The 16,428-nt window shown below is 43.9% G+C and overlaps 1 long non-coding RNA gene across 1 annotated transcript; it reads right to left on the reverse strand.

Moving 5' to 3' along the window:
* Positions 1-12,486: 12,486 nt before the first annotated feature.
* Positions 12,487-14,456, reverse strand: LOC105000725. Its single transcript, XR_826779.1, has 3 exons — positions 14,383-14,456; positions 13,754-13,793; positions 12,487-12,659 (listed from the first exon to the last, which is right to left on the reverse strand). It is a non-coding gene; the product is annotated as an uncharacterized LOC105000725 (long non-coding RNA).
* Between the last annotated feature and the right edge of the window lie 1,972 nt (positions 14,457-16,428).

Genomic DNA, 16,428 nt, shown 5'->3' on the forward strand with positions numbered 1-16,428 from the left:
CTCTATTCTTTGCATTGATCGCTGAAGAAGGCTTTCTTATCTCTTCTTGCTATTCTTTGGAACTCTGCACTCAGATGTTTATATCTTTCCTTTTCTCCTTTGCTTTTTGCTTCCCTTCTTTTCACAGCTATTTGTAAGGCCTCCCCAGACAGCCATTTTGCTTTTTTGCATTAACCGATAGCTAAAAATTCACCGCCCGTGCAGCTCAGATGCCCTCCGGCTGGTGAGACCTATGAGACGGCCAGGGGTCTTCGCTGCCTTGGCAATGAAGGGAAGAGACTTTAAAAAAAAAAACAACAACTTTCTTCTTATTTTTTAACTTTTTCTTTTATATTAGAGTATAGAGAATTAAATTACCGCGTAGCTTCAGGAGCACAGCAGAGAGACTCAACCGCACTTCTCAGTATCCATTCTCTCCCAAGCTCCCCTCCCATGGGGAAGGGCAGAGACTTGGAATCCGGTGGCTGAGCCCGGGGCTGGCCTGGCGATGGGAAGGTGCTCAGTTCTTCTCAGTCAGGAGAGTGACACAGTCCCCACGTTAGTTATTCTAGATCTCTAGGCCTTGGCTTCCAGGAAACGAGCCCTCTTCCAACCCCAAACAGGACCTATTTTCATACTGAGCCTCAGTTCTCTTGTTGAAACTTTTAAGTAAATAACCTCTGTGGTGAGGAAGCAGGGTTGTGGCTTGGAAATGGCTCGACAGACGCGAACGCTCTCCCTCTTTAAGCAGGATCCTTGGGGTGGGATGGAAGGGCGGCCTTTGCAGGACAGGATTTTTCGGAAATGCTCTGCAAACATCGCATGAGCCTTGCCTGGATGGCGGCCGTTCCTCCTGGGTACTGACTCTTACGTGACCACAGGGGCAACCTCTTATCTCTATTACTAACAACTCTTTACTTTTACGTTAAACATGATCTGAAGGAAGAAATCTACTTAAGGGACATCTCTTGGCTGTGCCGTCCTGAGCACAGCCTAACACTGAGGGAAAGCGTTCATGCGCAGTTACAGGATGAATCAGAAGAATGCGCGGTATCACGGTCATCCGGAGAGTGTCAGATGGTGGCCTCGGGGGAAATCTGACTCAAAATACATCTCTGAGAGCATCTAACAGAGGTGCTAGGAAGGACCATCTTTGAGTGACTGGATAAGTGTAAGATTCCACCCCACCCCCTTTCAGATGAACTTTGAAGATAAAACTCCTGAAAGAACCAGCAGAATCTAGATTTATGTCTACACTTGTGATAAGGTTCCCTCAGGAGTTAATGAATATGAATAAATAATAATAAAAATAATACATAAATAAATTTCCAAAGCCCTCAGTGAAAACCTAAGCTCTTTTTTCCAACACCCATGTTATCATCTTGAAAACTGTGCTACAGTATGGATACTACATCCCAAAGAGGTGCTGGTGTGTGTTTTCTTGTTTTGTTTGTTTTTTTGTCCGAATACTGCCAGTAATCAGCATTAAGTTGCTTGCTTTTCTCTCCGTAAATTCTAAAACTTGCACCTGGCTGGAAACTGGTAAGAAAGGCCGGGAGACCTGAGAAGACCTCCAAATACGATCTGCAAGTAGATGAATACTGTGCTTCATAATTTAACATCCTAGGAGATTTTTAGTCCCTCTTCCCAGCCCGCCTTTCTCAGACCGCAGTACTCAGGCACGGCCACAAGAGGGAACCATTGCTTAAATGTTGGGAGGATTGTGTCTTTTGAGGAATTGGTCCGGCTCAAAGCTGCCTTGAATGTAAGAACCTGGTCTAAAGGGTTGAACAAAAAAGTAAAGGGAGGGACGCAATCATCGATGCAGTTCTATTTTTGATAGCTGAAGTATTTCAGGTTTTAGACATTCAGATCATCAAAGGCGTTCGTAGGACTGTAACTTGATTAACAGAAACCGAGCAGGAGTTGAGCTTCTGATAGAAATTCATGTGATACAGGAAGTACTTGGCATGCCTTCGATTTTTTTCATCGGTCTTGGTTTGTCTAAGAACAAGGCAAACTTGTTTGAAGATAAACAGAAAATATTGAAATATAAGGTAACAAAGACAAATCCAAACCCTTAGCTCCAAGTGTCATCCATCAGATAGCAAATAAGAGCAGGGATCGGTAGCTGGAGGAGGGCGCGTGCAAAGAATTCCTGCCCCTAGCCCTCTGAACCAGCACAGTTGTGGACTCCAGATTTATATGATAACACACGTATAGAATGGTCTCTCGAGGTCACCCAGCTCCAGGCAGCACAAGCACAGTTTCTGCACTGAGAATCTATAGAACCAACTGGAAAGTATTTGATGCCGGTAGGACCTTCACAGGAAAACAGCTGACGGCTGAGATTATTAATTTTGACAGATTCCTGATTTATTAGGACGTCGTCATTCTCTGCTTTTGTATCATTTGGTAAATGATCACAGTATTAGGCTTCATGGAGGCAGAGCTAGCTCTCCCCTCCCTCTAACAGTGGCAGCAGGCAGGAAGCTCTGAGGCTTGGGTTTAGGCAAGAGATGGAAGAAATGAATTTTAAGTTACATGCTGTCATTTGAGGAAGACTTGGTGTTGCTTTTCTATGACTGTCAACCTAGATACAGCTATGTAACCAAAATGCATTATTTATCTCAGAGAAATAAACCTTCTGTTTGATAAATCCAAAGCAAGGGTGACTAAATTTAAAACCAAGGTCTCTAGCAGGCACGATTTGTTTCTGTTTACCATGCAGGCAAGAGAAATAGAGAAAACAGCTAGAAAATAATAGTAATCTTTAGAAGCCAGTCCTATGAATTGTTTTACTCTGCAAAACAAAACTGTAGGGAATTTCTCCTTCTGAACCATTCATACAAAATTACTAAAACAATCTTGGGTGACTTCATAGTAGACTCAAAATTAGAAAGCATTTGACATCTTTTTATTAGTGATTTCCTTCACCAGGATATTTTTGTGGTCTATTTTTTGGTCATCTTTTGCATTTAAAATAACTGCCACAGAAATTAAGCCTAAATACAAATGCATAACAATTAAAAATATTTCCAACTACATGATGCTATCCTAGAGACAGTTTTATCAAAATATAAAATTCAAACTTAAAGTGCCATAATTGAACACTTTATTTTATTAAGAAAAGCCATGTCTGCACCTATGTTTCAAGACTGACATCTTGTGCAATAAACAGCAGTCAGCCTAAAGATGTTATATTAAACAAACCAAGTTTTGTTTTGCTAAACTAAGCAAAATTAGTTGAATGCCCTAAGTAATAGTTGCTGGTATTTTTTTTTCTAAATTATTTCTCCACTTGTTTTTGTGTCTATGCATAAATTAAAAATCTGCTGAAATTTATTATTCATCTGAGATGTAATTAATATGCAAAATTATGCAAATTAAGATGCAATTAGGCTTCAATTCTCTAGTGGAATTTTCCATTATAATTTAATACAAAGTAATAGAGTAATTGGTGTCACGTGTAATTACGGTTACTCACGTGTACTTGCAGACGTGCAAATGATGTGGTATATGTTAGTTATCCTATGCAAATGGTTCCTGCAATCTCTTACTACTTGAGAATGAAGTAAACAAAGATGGTCTTCAGAAAAAGAGTGAGAGGGACCCCTTTTCTTCTCATGTGCTACCATTTTGAAGAACTGTGTGGATAATTGTGACTAATGCCTCTGCATTTATTTCTAAGAATTTTTAACTTAGTGTTGTACAGTGCATTGTTCATTGCTTTAGAGAAATCATTGCTGGTAGAAAGGAATCTTTAAATAGAGACCTCGCCACGACATTGATGCCACAAGAATGTACCCAGGTTGAAAGCAGGCAGAGCACAGCGCTCACAGGGCAGAGGTGTTTTTGCATCAGGCTCAAACGGTCTCCTTTAAAAGAAATACACAACACAACCAGCTTTGTCAAATGAATCATTGTAACTGTATTGCATTAATTTCCCTATTGCAAAGTTGACCAGTTTGCTTTGCAGTCTCTTTAGAAGCCAGACAGTTTGCTTCTCCAAACCAAAATTCCTTCTCTCCTACTTGCCAGAATTCTGGAAGAATTCTGTGTCATTTCTTTCTGAATGAATAAAGCACTGATTGAATTAAACTGTACAATTCTCTCCGTCACTAACTCTACCATTTGGTTCAAGAGACTCAGCCGCTAACTACCATGTGTGTCTCCTGGTGTCTCCCCGGAGAAAGGGGCCAGGGGTCTCCCAGGCGCTTGTCCTGAGCCTGGAGCTGCAGCTTGTAATTTCTCCATGAGAAATGATTACCGCTTGTTTTAAAACACCCATGCTGTGTTGAATCCCACACAGAAAACATTATGATCGTGACACTTTCCTGCTCATAACTGAAGCACACACTTTAAGACAAGTATTTTATATTCTCAGCTCCAATTAACCTGAAGTGTTTCTCTTCCCCGTCTCCCCATCAGCCTGCCCCCTTCACCCGAGTCTAGCCCTCTACCCTTTTGGAACAGAGTCTTTTTCAGGGAGGAGATAACTCATGCCACACGCTGCATTGTGATTCATGGACGTGGGCTCCGACGGAGAGGAAAGCCTAGGCTACTGGGCTGTGGGTAATCAGCCTCACCTTCTTCACGGCATTCCCACCTGGTGCCTCTTCGCTTTCATCCCCCTCTGGCTGGTTGTTTGAGAGAACAGACATAGAGAAGACAAAATGCACGCTGCACCCAGCACAGCCCCGCCCCTCCACCCATATGTGGCTTTCCCATTCACTCCAATAATAATACCAATTACCATGCAGGCCGGGCCACTCTTATTCACATTTGCGGTTCACTGTGGACGTTTGTGCTACACTCTGAGCCGCGCGGGTCTTCAGCAACATCGATTATACAGCTGTTGTACAATCACTGTGAGTGAGACGGGCAGAATCCCGTTCAGCTTGCAGAATCATTTGTAATCGTGGAAGGTGGGATAGGACAAGGGAGCCCTGATTTCTCCCCAGCACTGGGGTCCTTCTTTAGGTCCTGACAGGTCCCAGGTTTAGGGTGCAGGGAGGCTGAACCGAAATGAGGAGGAACCGGAAAGCTGAGGCCAGTGGATTTTCTCTCTGGAGGGAGGATCTCTGGATTCCAGATTCAATGGACAGAGGGGCCCCAGGACCCCACATCACAGAGGCTCTTCCTGGACTTTGGTGTCCAGATCATCGTAGGTCAGGCTTTGACTCAAGCTTCCTGAGACCCCTCTACCCGAACCGCCAACTCAGGGATGTGCTGTCTTTGCTGTTCTCTCTCTTTTCAGATCTAAGGGTTTTACTTGTTCTCACTCTCAGCAGCTTACATCTGTGGCCTGAACAGTTATTACAGGCCTTTTGCTTTTACTTTTCTGAGGAACTCTGCTGGTTCAGCTTTCCCTTCCCTTCCCCGAGAGACCCTGATTTTGAACCATCTGTGCCCCTTTGTTTTTCTAGGTTTGACCCCTCCACACTTAGACTCTGATTGGCTGGAACTGACACAAATGTAACGGCCTGCACGAGACCTTCTGCTCAGGCAGGTGCGGTCACGTGTGGTCAGTACAACCCAGACTGTAGCCGTCTCATGGACGAAAAGATGGATGTCTCAAGGAAGAACACACAGCTAATTCATGACAGAATGAGACTTAAATAGGCTAACTTTCTTCCCTTTATGCATATTTTATCTATCTTTATTTATCAAACACTTTGATATTGCATTATCTTCTAAGAGCTTTGCAGAGACTCCATTGGATGAAACTGAATGCACTATTTTTTTTTATATTTAATATGTAGGAAAATATGATACAATTGATGACATTTGGACAGCCACCTTCAACCAAACAACAGTTACTATGCAGCTGCCACTGTTTCTATAGGCATCATCTTTTTTTGTTGTTACTCCTGGTGAATAACTGAAGAACTGAAATCCTTTGAATGTTTAGCCAACAATCTCTAAATTAAGGGCCATTTTAAAAAAGAATGGGCTTCCTGGGCTGCTCAAATGGTAAAGAATCTGCCTGCAGTTTCGGAGACCTGGGTTTGATCCCTGGGTTGGGAAGACCCCACAGAGAAGGGCATGGCAACCCACTCCAGTATTCTCCAGAGAATCCCACGGATAAAGCAGCCTGGAGGACTACAGTCCATGGGGTCGCAGAGAGTCGGACATGACTGAGCAAATTTCATCTCACTTAAAAAAGAAAACAAGACTTTCCGCTGCTTGAAATTTTTCCATGGGACATCTTGTGGTAAAATCAAGAGAGTATCCTTAAGAAAACTCTCACCAGGGGTGTCAGCAGCTTGGAGGAAATTCCTGGAGACAATGAAGGAGCAGTGTCAAAGAAGTGCCGCGTCAACCATGCTTTTAATAGCACCAGCAAGAATACTTCGTGGAAAAACAGAGATGAACACTAACTCAGGTATTACACTGCGTAGCGAGATTTTAAGAATACCAAACCCCATTATTTCACTTACATTTCCTTTATATGTGTGCTCAGAGTGATAAATGATAAAAGAAAAAAATCTATGGCAAAATAACTGAAAAAGCTTTTTCAGTAATTATAAGACAATAATGCTAAGTGATAAGAAAGAATTGTGCTACGGGTTAATTAGCCACCATTTTTTCTTTCTCACAGAAACAAAAAAAATATTCGTTCATCTCACATTCAGTAGTGTCTTAGAAACAAGGAAAGGTATTTAGTAACTCATTTGATCCTCAGACGTGCTGTAAGAGGGGTGTTACTCCTCTCGTTTTCCAGATGAAGTGTGGAAGTGTGGACCTAACTTGCCGGAGGTTCCATGTTTAGTAAGTGATGGAGGTTGGATTTGAAGCAAGGTAATTAATGTAACTCTGGGGCACAAGCCTAATCTTGGATCAATCTGTCCTCTGGACAAGATTTGTTAACTTTAAACATTGACTTAGAAATAAGATTTAGTGTTTGGTTTTGTTGTTGTTACATACATTTGAAATCGGGAAACTGCACAGAAATGTGAGCCCCAGCTTTGCAGGAGGATTGAATCTAGGGTGCTGGGTGTCCCTGTCATCACCTGGGGACCGTGGCTGGGGCGGGGTGGGGGGTCTGGCCGCCCTCCCTGAGAAGCCTGTGCCCCCCCCCCCCCCCCGCCCCCCCGCCCCCCCGCCCCATCCCTTTCTTTAACGTCCTCCCACCCCACAGGGATGCGGGGGATGTCGGGCCTGCTGCTGTGTTAGCGCCAGGGGCGCCCCTGAACGATCGGCTCACAAGCCATCGCCCCGACCCCACCGCCCCCTTCTCCCCACGCGTATTCCACGCAGCGCAGGTGAAGTCAGCCCAAGGCAGATTGGAACACCTCGGGTCCAACGAGGGGAAACAGATCTGTCTTTGGCTATGGTATCACGGTGTCCGGCTTCCCAGGTGGCGCTCCTGGTAAAGAACCCACCTGCCAATGCAGCGATACAAGAGACCCGGGTTTGATCCCTGGGTCGGGGAGATTCCCTGGAGGAGATCATGGCAACTCCGTCCAGCATTCCTCACTGTGAACCCCATTGACAGAGGAGTCTGGCGGGCTGCCGTCCGTAGGCTCCCAAAGGGCAGACAGGATGGAAGGGACTCAGCACCACGCATGCATCATACAATCGTCACTTTGGCATCCCGTCCCGGGCGTGACCTCAATGGGGATGACAGCAGCCAGAGAAGGCAGCTGTGGAATGGGGGAGGCCGGGCGTGTGGACATTCTCGAGGGCGAGGCAGAGCCTGCGGGGCTGTACCGGCCTCCGAGCCCCCGGCTTTGTCCGCGTGAGCGCTCTGCAGGAGAACCCAGCAGACCCAGAAGACGGCCTGGAGCCGGAGAAGCAGAAGGAGCTGCCTGGGAGCAGCGGGCAGCGCGGCCTGGCCTCTGCTTCCCCGTGGCCTCGGGATCTGCCCACCCGGGCCGACGCCCCACCGCCACCCTGCTCCAGCTCTCCAGTGGACACTCCGACGCCGCTTCTTCACTCGCGCTTTGCAGAAGCCAATGATAAGCAAATGAAAAATTCCTGCAGAAGCTTTTTTCTTTTTCAGTTAATTTTTATTGAGCTTTACAGAGCTTTATAGGGCTCCATCCCTGTATGTCATGCCCGGGATGAGAGGCTGGAGCAAGGGTACCGTGCTGCACGCATGCGTGCTGAGTGGCTTCAGTCGCGTCTGACTCCTGGTGACAGCACAAGGAATCAGTCACACATATTCATGTGGACTCCCCCTGTTGGACTTCCTTCCCATAACGGTCACCACAGCGTGTCAAGTAGCATTCCCTGTGCTACACAGGAGGCTCTCACTAGTTGCCTATTTTATCGGTGGCGGCAGTGGTGCATATGTGTCAATCCCAAGCTCCCAGTTCCTCCCGCAGCCTCTTCTCCCTTGGTATCCATTATCCATGTATTTCTTTTGGTGGCCGACCTTCGCCTGCAGCCCTAAAGGGAAAGGGATTCTGGGAAACAAAGCTCCAGCTCAGCTGAATAAACATAGCAGAACATCACAAAATCCCAAAGTCAAGAAATCCAGTTCTCACAAAGCCCTTGCCAGAGTGGCTTTGGTTTCCCATCCTTGAGTCACCAAGACAATCAGAAGCACTCCAGGGCCCCAGGCCGCTCTGCCATGCGCTGTTTAATAAGGTGCCTCCTGTAGTCTGCCCTTCCTACCTACCTAAAGTCTAGAAGATTCGTCTGGTAAATCCAGTTTCCATCTTCCAGTCTCTCTTCTTCCTGCACCAGTCTCCTCTTAATCTAGGTCCTGCTCTGCCACAGTGACTCAGGAATTCCAGGGAATTCCAGTCACTCGGAGGAGGCATGCCCCCATCCACACTACAGCCCCTCTGATCTTACCCCAAATTTTCACAGAGCAAAGATGCATCAGGCTTTCCTTTGTGATCTTCCTTTAGTATATGGTCATTCTTTCTTTCTTTTTTTCTGACATACCAGAGCCAGTGTTTCTCAGTCCCCTTGCAGTAAGGCAGGGTCATGTGACTGATTATGGCCAATGAACATAAGTGGATGTGTTCCTCTCAACTGAAGGCAAAGAGTAGTCCTCCCATGATTGTCCAGTCTTTCTCATCTCAGCCTGAATGGAAAACATGGAAGATGTTTGTTGAGAGGACAAAAAACCAAGAGCCTGGATCGCTGAGCCATCAGTGGAGGAGAACCTTCTGGGAAAATCACCCGGCACATAGCAGACTTTGCACAAGAAAATAATGAACTTTACACGTTTGGCTGCAGGGATCTGAGTGACCTCATGGGCTACAGAGGAGAAGGCAACGGCACCCACTCCAGTGCTCTTGCCTGGAAAATCCCATGGACGGAGGGGCCTGGTGGGCTGCAGTCCATGGGGTTGCTGAGGGTCGGACACGACTGAGCGACTTCACTTTCACTTTTCACTTTCATGCATTGGAGAAGGAAATGGCAACCCACTCCAGTGTTCTTTCCTGGAGAATCCCAGGGACCGGGGAGCCTGGTGGGCTGCCGTCTACGGGGTCGCACGGAGTCGGACACGACTGAAGCGACTGAGCAGCAGCAGCATGGGCTATCGCCTGCCAGGCTCCTCTGTCCATGGGATTCTCCAGGTGACAACCTTGGAGTGGGTTGCCTTTCCCTTCTCCAGGGGATCTTCCAGACCCAGGGATCAAACTGGGGTCTCCTGCATTTTACCATCTGAGCCACCAGGGAAGCCCCCAAAATGCGCTTTGCAAATTCCTTGTGCATTGTAAACAAATGTGAGGAGAACGGCTATAAATGACTTATGCCATAAGTGTAATCAATGCCGAGAACATTTAAATTCCTAAACGAGGGAATGTACTAGCTGTACAAACATTGAGAGCTGGTAGAAAGCTTTCTAAGATCTCCTGTCAAGTCAGAACTCATTGAAATTGGGAAATTTTGGTTGAGATTCCAACACTCCCCGGAGTGTGATGTCTTCAACTGAATTTTCTGAAGACCTTCATGTGTTCATAAGCATGGAATGCTCAAATCTCCCTTCACCTGTGTTCCATGCCATATGCATCTGTATTGCTCCCCAATACAACCTCATTCCTTACTTAAGCAAGTTATACATATTTTCCTAAACATAAACTTTTGGATTCTCAGAATCCCACGTTTGCAATGATGCTGTTGTGATGTCCCAGCCTTGTAACTGATAATAGTTGATGTTTGTTGAATTAAGTCAAGTTGAACTGACATGAATTAAAGTAGTAAGAGGAAGATGAAATGATCTATGTGCTGGGGACATTATCTCTATTATGAAGTGCCTAATATTTTGCACATGAGGAAATTATGGTTCAGAGAGATTAGATAAGTTTAAAAATGTCAGACAAATAGTTGGAGTTGAAGCCCCTGAATTCTAAGATCTGAGATAAAGCCTGCATTCTACCCATGGTATCATGATATAATCTTGAATGGAAACAAATATAAATGGAATCAAAGGGAATTGACTGGTATCGAGCCAAGGTGGGAAATCTATCTCAAGGCAGAGATGTGAGGCTCAAGACTCTGTAGTGTTAATTATGGTATATACAGCTAACACCAGTCACCATATGCCTATTTCCTAAGGGTGATTCTTTAAAATATTGAACTCTTAATATGTTTTTAATCTACTCTTATTAATAAAAGTTTTAGCTAATAAAAAAGTTTTGAACCAAACTCTTGGGTGATTTATGTGCTGTAATAACACCTCTCTCTTTCTTGGTGAGAGTGGCTCCTTTGTTCTTTTTTAATTTCTTTATTTTGGTTGTGCTGCATGACACGTAGGATCTTAGTTCCCCAACCAGGGCCTGAACCCGCACTCTCTGTACTGGAGAGTGAGTCTCAACAAGTGAGCTGCCAGGAAAGTCCCGAGAATGGCTCCTTTGACCTCAGAGTATGAGAGAGAGGCCTGGTAAGTGTCGGTTCATAATACTTCTGGTCTTATTGACCTGGCCACAGGGTGCAAAGCTGTCTGGAATGATCACAGCAGGGTTATTCACAGGTGCACCAGGCACCCAGAGAAGCCTTGTGAGAGGCAGGTTCTCTGATCGCTTAAGTCACCTCGTGCTTTCGAGGAAAAAGCAAAAATTTGCAGTCCTATCGTTGTGGAATGGTCCTCACAGACTGTTTTTGAAATAGATCAGATTCCATCGTCTCGTTTCTCAGAAAAGAAAACAATGCCAGTACCGCGAACTGATCTTATGATTTCTACGGAGTATTCACACACCCATTATCTCATCTATTGTATCATCTGAGACCTCAGCCTTAGGAGGTTAAGTAAATTGTCTCAGATCACATGGTTAATTAGTGATAGAATGAAAATGAAGTGTTATAAATCCGAGGTTTATTAAACGTGCGTTTGTCACTGAGTAATTTGCTTAACAAATATATGTTGCATAGTATCTTATAGACATTGTATTTAGAATGTTGCACTGGCATGGCAAAAAGAGAATGTGAAATAGTCAATAAATCCTGAATTGTCCTCAACCTGCAGACAATCTAATATTAAAGAAAGAGTTGTCAGTATCAAGTGGGGAGTGACAAGTGCCGATGAGTGGTTCTAGTCATTTTCTTGGGGAGTTCAAGTAGCTCAGTGAAGAGAAAGATGCTCAAGGATTTCTTTTCTATTTGGATAGATTTTTAGGTAGGTGGGATTTGGTTATGTAGTCCTGCAGCAGTAGAAAGCAGAGGGAATTGTTCTAGCCAGGGACGAGAGGCAGAAAGTATGAGAAATGTGGAAAACAATGAGGCCTTTCCCCTTATTTCTCAGTCACATTATCTTTTCACATTTTAATGTCCAGAATACCATGCATTATCTTAGAGTCACTTTCAGAAGAAACTTACCATCCATTAGGCTGTGGAGTAAGATGTGCAAGAAATGAATAATGGAGTCTTCAATCAGTGGTGCCTCCTCATCAAGGGCTTGCAACTCATCTTGACAAAATCAAGGGTGAATGAAGAAAAAAGACGCAGAAGCTGAGACTTGACATTTAAGTTGTGGAGAAATCAGGAAAGGTCCTTGCATAACAGATTAAGGTTGTGGAGATTTTATTAGAAGGGCGATCAGGAGCCACTGGAGGTTTTTTGAGTAAGAAGCAATAGAATGAGAATTGTGTTTAGGAAATTAAATTGACAGCAATATATGAGTGGGATGAGAGTAGATAGTGGGGAGGTGGAAACTGAGAGGTGATTAACAGTCAGAAGAGAGATCATCTGACCCACTGATTTGGTTACTGAACTGCAAAGTGAGTGAAGTCGCTCAGGCATGTCTGACTCTTTGCGGCCCCATGGACTGTAGCCCACCAGGCTCCTCTGTCCATGGGATTCTCCAGGCAAGAATAGTGGAGTGGGTTGCCACTCCCTTCTCCAGGGGATCTTTCTGACCCAGGGATTGAAACTGGGGTCTCTTGCATTGCAGGCAGACGCTTTACCCTCTGAGCCCCCAGGGAAGCCACGAGCTGCAAACCATCCCTAAACTTAACAGCTTAAAAACTCACCATTCATTCACCCCTTAGTTTTACAGCTGGCAGTTTGGATTTGCCCCATCTGGAAGGCACTTCCGGTCTCGATGAGGCATCACTGCCGGCTGTCCTAGGAGGGCTTCGTTTGGGATGGCACAGCACCGCTGCGTGTTCCGTCACTGTCCAGGCGGGCTCAGACTGGAGACACTGAGAGCAGGGCGAGTTCCTGCAGCGAGAGACACACCTCGGCTCCTGGCGGGCGTGGTGTCGCTCCTACCGTGTCTGTGAGTCAAAGCAAGTTGCAGGATCGGACGCGACTCAAAGGAGGGAAAGCAGGGCCCACCTTTGATTCGTGAGTGGCAAAGCCACATTGCAAAGGAGTAAATAAAAGGGAGGATGGGGAATAAATACGGCCATTTCTCCCCAGCAATCTGCCACACTCCCCCGTTTGTTTTCTTCGTGGCTATTTTTCATTATAACTTTTTGTCACTTTATGTAAGATACAGAGGAAAAAGCCATTTTCTGAAATATGTCTTATTAGTGCGGGCGTCCTAAGTTGCTGCAGTCGTGTCTTACTCTTTGCGACCCCATGGACTGTAGCCCACCAGGCTCCTCTGTTCCTGGGATTCGAATCAGGAAAGAATACTGGGTTGCAGTGCCTTCCTCCAGGGGATCTCTCCAACCCAGAGATCAAGCTCACATCTTTTATGTCTCCTTCATTGGCCAACTTCTTTACCAGTAGTGCCACCTGGGAAGCCCCGAGTATATTAGACTTATTAGTAATTTCCATCTAAGTGTCACTGCCCTTGCTCAAAGAAAGCAGCAATATTGTTTTGTTTCTCGTTTTAAAATTACTCATTCTATTCTGATGAGTCAGTTCTAATCTGTTAAGCTGGAAACATTTGGAATGTGGTAAATATAACACATTTAATAATATTCATTAATGTGGTTTTATGACTAAAGTTACCTTCTTTTTCCCCCCTTATTTCAAATTACATTACAATAAACACATCATACTAGACTTAGGAAGTGAAAAGTATAATTCAGTGGTGACTAATGAGAGATATTCTAAAATGTTAAAAAAAATATTTGGTGCTTAAAATATTGAAATTGCTTTCAATCCAGAATTCACTGACCCACTCATTTGAGAATTATTTCATTTCCATCTTTCTCATTCATTGACAGGTCAGTATTTAAAATGAGAATAAATACTTCTCAAGTATTTATCTTGAGAAGTCAAGGGAAACCTGGCTGATACATTTCATGGACTAATAGGGACAGAATAATACATAATTGGATATTTTAAGAAAATTTCCCTTCAATGTGAACCAAAAAGATAAACGTTTTCCTCCCGAATCTATTTTATAAGTATTTACCTCATGTAGAAACACCTCTGGTTTTCATGTAGCTGCTTCCCTGAAATTTAAAAATGTACAAAGCATATTGTTAGAAGCATCTAGGACCCATTTCATTAGAGTGAATATCCTCACTGGATCAGGTAACTTCATTTTCTACCTACTTATTGAATCTGTTTCTCCAATTCCTGGGCACCGTCATTTCTCCAGTTCAGATCTTTATCACTTTCTTCTGGACAAACAAAGTAACCTCCTAAGTGACACCCCTGCTTTCATTTTTCCCTGTTTTGCAATGTACCCTTTTGCTCTTCAGAATATTTCCAGTGCAGTAGTTGCCTAGCCAGGCATTCTTCTTGTTTTTTAGTGTAGCTAATTTACAATGTTGTGTTACTTTGAAGTGTACAGTAAAGTGATTCAGTTACCTGTCTAGTCCTTTTCAGATTCTTTTCCATTATAGGTTATTATAAGACACTGAGCAGAGTTCCCTGTGCCATACGGGACGACCATGCTGGTCATCTGTTTTATATATAGTAGTGTGTATCTGCTGATCGCGAGCCTCTAATTTAGCCCTCCTCCCGTCTTTCCCCTTTAGTAACCCTAAGTTGCTTTCTGTGCCTCTAAGTCTGTTTCTGTTTTGTAAACCATCTCACCTGTATGTCGGGCTTCTTTGGGGGCTCAGATGGTAAAGAATCTGCCTTTTAATGCAGGAAACCCAGGTTCAGTCCCTGGGTCGGGAAGATCCCCTGGAGCAGGGAATGGCTATCCACTCCAGTATTCTTGCCTGGAGAACTCCATGGACAGAGGAGCCTGGTGGGCTACAGTCCTGTGATCACAAAGAGTCAGACACGACTGAGTGACCAGCACCGCTCATTTGCATCTTTTTCTTTATATTCCACATATAAGTGATATCATACGACGTTTGTCTTTCTCCTTCCGACTTACTTCACTTAGATGATAATCTCTAGGTCCACGCCTGTTGCCGTAAGTGGCATTATCTCACTCATTATTTCCTTGTACATATGTCCCACGTCTTCTCTACCAGCTCATCTACTGATGGATACTTGGGTGGCTTCCAGGTCTTGGACTGTAAACAGTGCTACTATGAACACTAGGGTGCATATATCTTTTTGAATTATGATTTTCTCTGGGTATATGCCCAAGAGTGGGATTGCAGGATCATATGGTAGCTCTGTTTTAGAAATGTTCTTTAAAGAAAATGATTTATGTTTAAATAATTTGGAAAATGCTGTACCATATCCTTCATGCTTGCAGTCATAAACCCTACTAGCACATTAAAACTTTGAGGAGTCTTGAGTACCTTGAAGATGGTATGCTGCTTTTGTCTTCTGCATTACCCATGATCACCTCGTTTACTCTGAAGCTCCCAGGGCCTTAGGGAAAATCAGGATAATTACAGTAGGGACTTTTGGGGTTTCCCTGGTAGCTCAGATGCTAAAGAATCTGCCTGTAATGCGGGAGACCTGGCTTCGATCCCTGGGTTGGGAAGATTCCCTGGAGGAGGGCATGGCAACCCACTCCAATATTCTTGCCTGGAGAATCCCCATGGACAGAGGAGCCTGGCGGGCTACAGGCCATGCAGTCACAAAGAGTCAGACGTGACTGAGCAACTAAGTCCAGCACAGCACAGAGTGAAGATTGGGAGAGAGAGAGAGTCAGTCAACATTCAACTTCCAAAAAGGGACTATGAAGATGATGGCTAGAAAGCCAAAACCCCTGCTTTATTGAGAAAGAATAGGCTTATAAATTCCAAAATATGTTTCATATCAAGATCCAGGTTTAGTGGAATCATAGCTCAATTTTTTTTAATTTAATTTTTATTGAATTATAGTTTATTAAAAATTTTCAGGTATACAGAAAAGTGATTCAGTTATACATATAAATGCACATGTATATTATTTTTATATTTTTTCATCATATGTTATTATAAAATATTGAGTATAGTTCTCTATTACTATCTATTTTATACATAGCAGTGTGTGTATGTTAACCCCAAATTCCCAACTTATCCTTTCCTTCCTTTCTCCTTTGGTAACCATAGGTTTGTTTTCTATGTTTTTTTTTTTTTGTAAGTTCATATGTACTGTTTTTATTTAGATTTCATGTTTAAGTGATATCATATGATATTTAAAGCCAAAGCTAAGCTAAAGGCAAAGGAAAAAAGGAAAGATATACCCATCTGGATGCAGAGTTCCAAAGGAGTAGCAGCGAGAGACAAGAAAGCCTTCGTTGATGATCAATGCAAATAGAGGAACACAATAGAATGGGAAAGACTAGAGATCTCTTCAAGAAAAAGAGACAGCAAGGGAGCATCTCATGCAAAGATGGACACAATAAAGGACAGAAATGGTATGGACCTAACAGAAGCAGAAGATATTAAAAGAATACACAGAAGAACTATACAAAAAAGATCTTCATAACCCAGATAACCACAGTGGTGTGATCACTCACCTAGAGCCAGACATCCTGGAATGTGAAGTCAAGCTGGCTTTAGGAAGCATCACTATGAACACAACTAGGGGAGGTGATGGAATTCCAGCTGAGCTATTCCAAATCCTGAAAGATGATGCTGTGAAAGTGCTGCATTCCATATGCCAGCAAATTTGGAAAACTCAGCAGTGGCCACAGGACTGGAAGAGGTCAATTTTCATTCCAATCCCAAAGAAGTGCAATGCAAA

Source organism: Bison bison, unplaced genomic scaffold, assembly GCF_000754665.1.
Source record: "Bison bison bison isolate TAMUID 2011002044 unplaced genomic scaffold, Bison_UMD1.0 scf7180017864374, whole genome shotgun sequence".
In the NCBI taxonomy this organism is placed as follows: domain Eukaryota; kingdom Metazoa; phylum Chordata; class Mammalia; order Artiodactyla; family Bovidae; genus Bison; species Bison bison.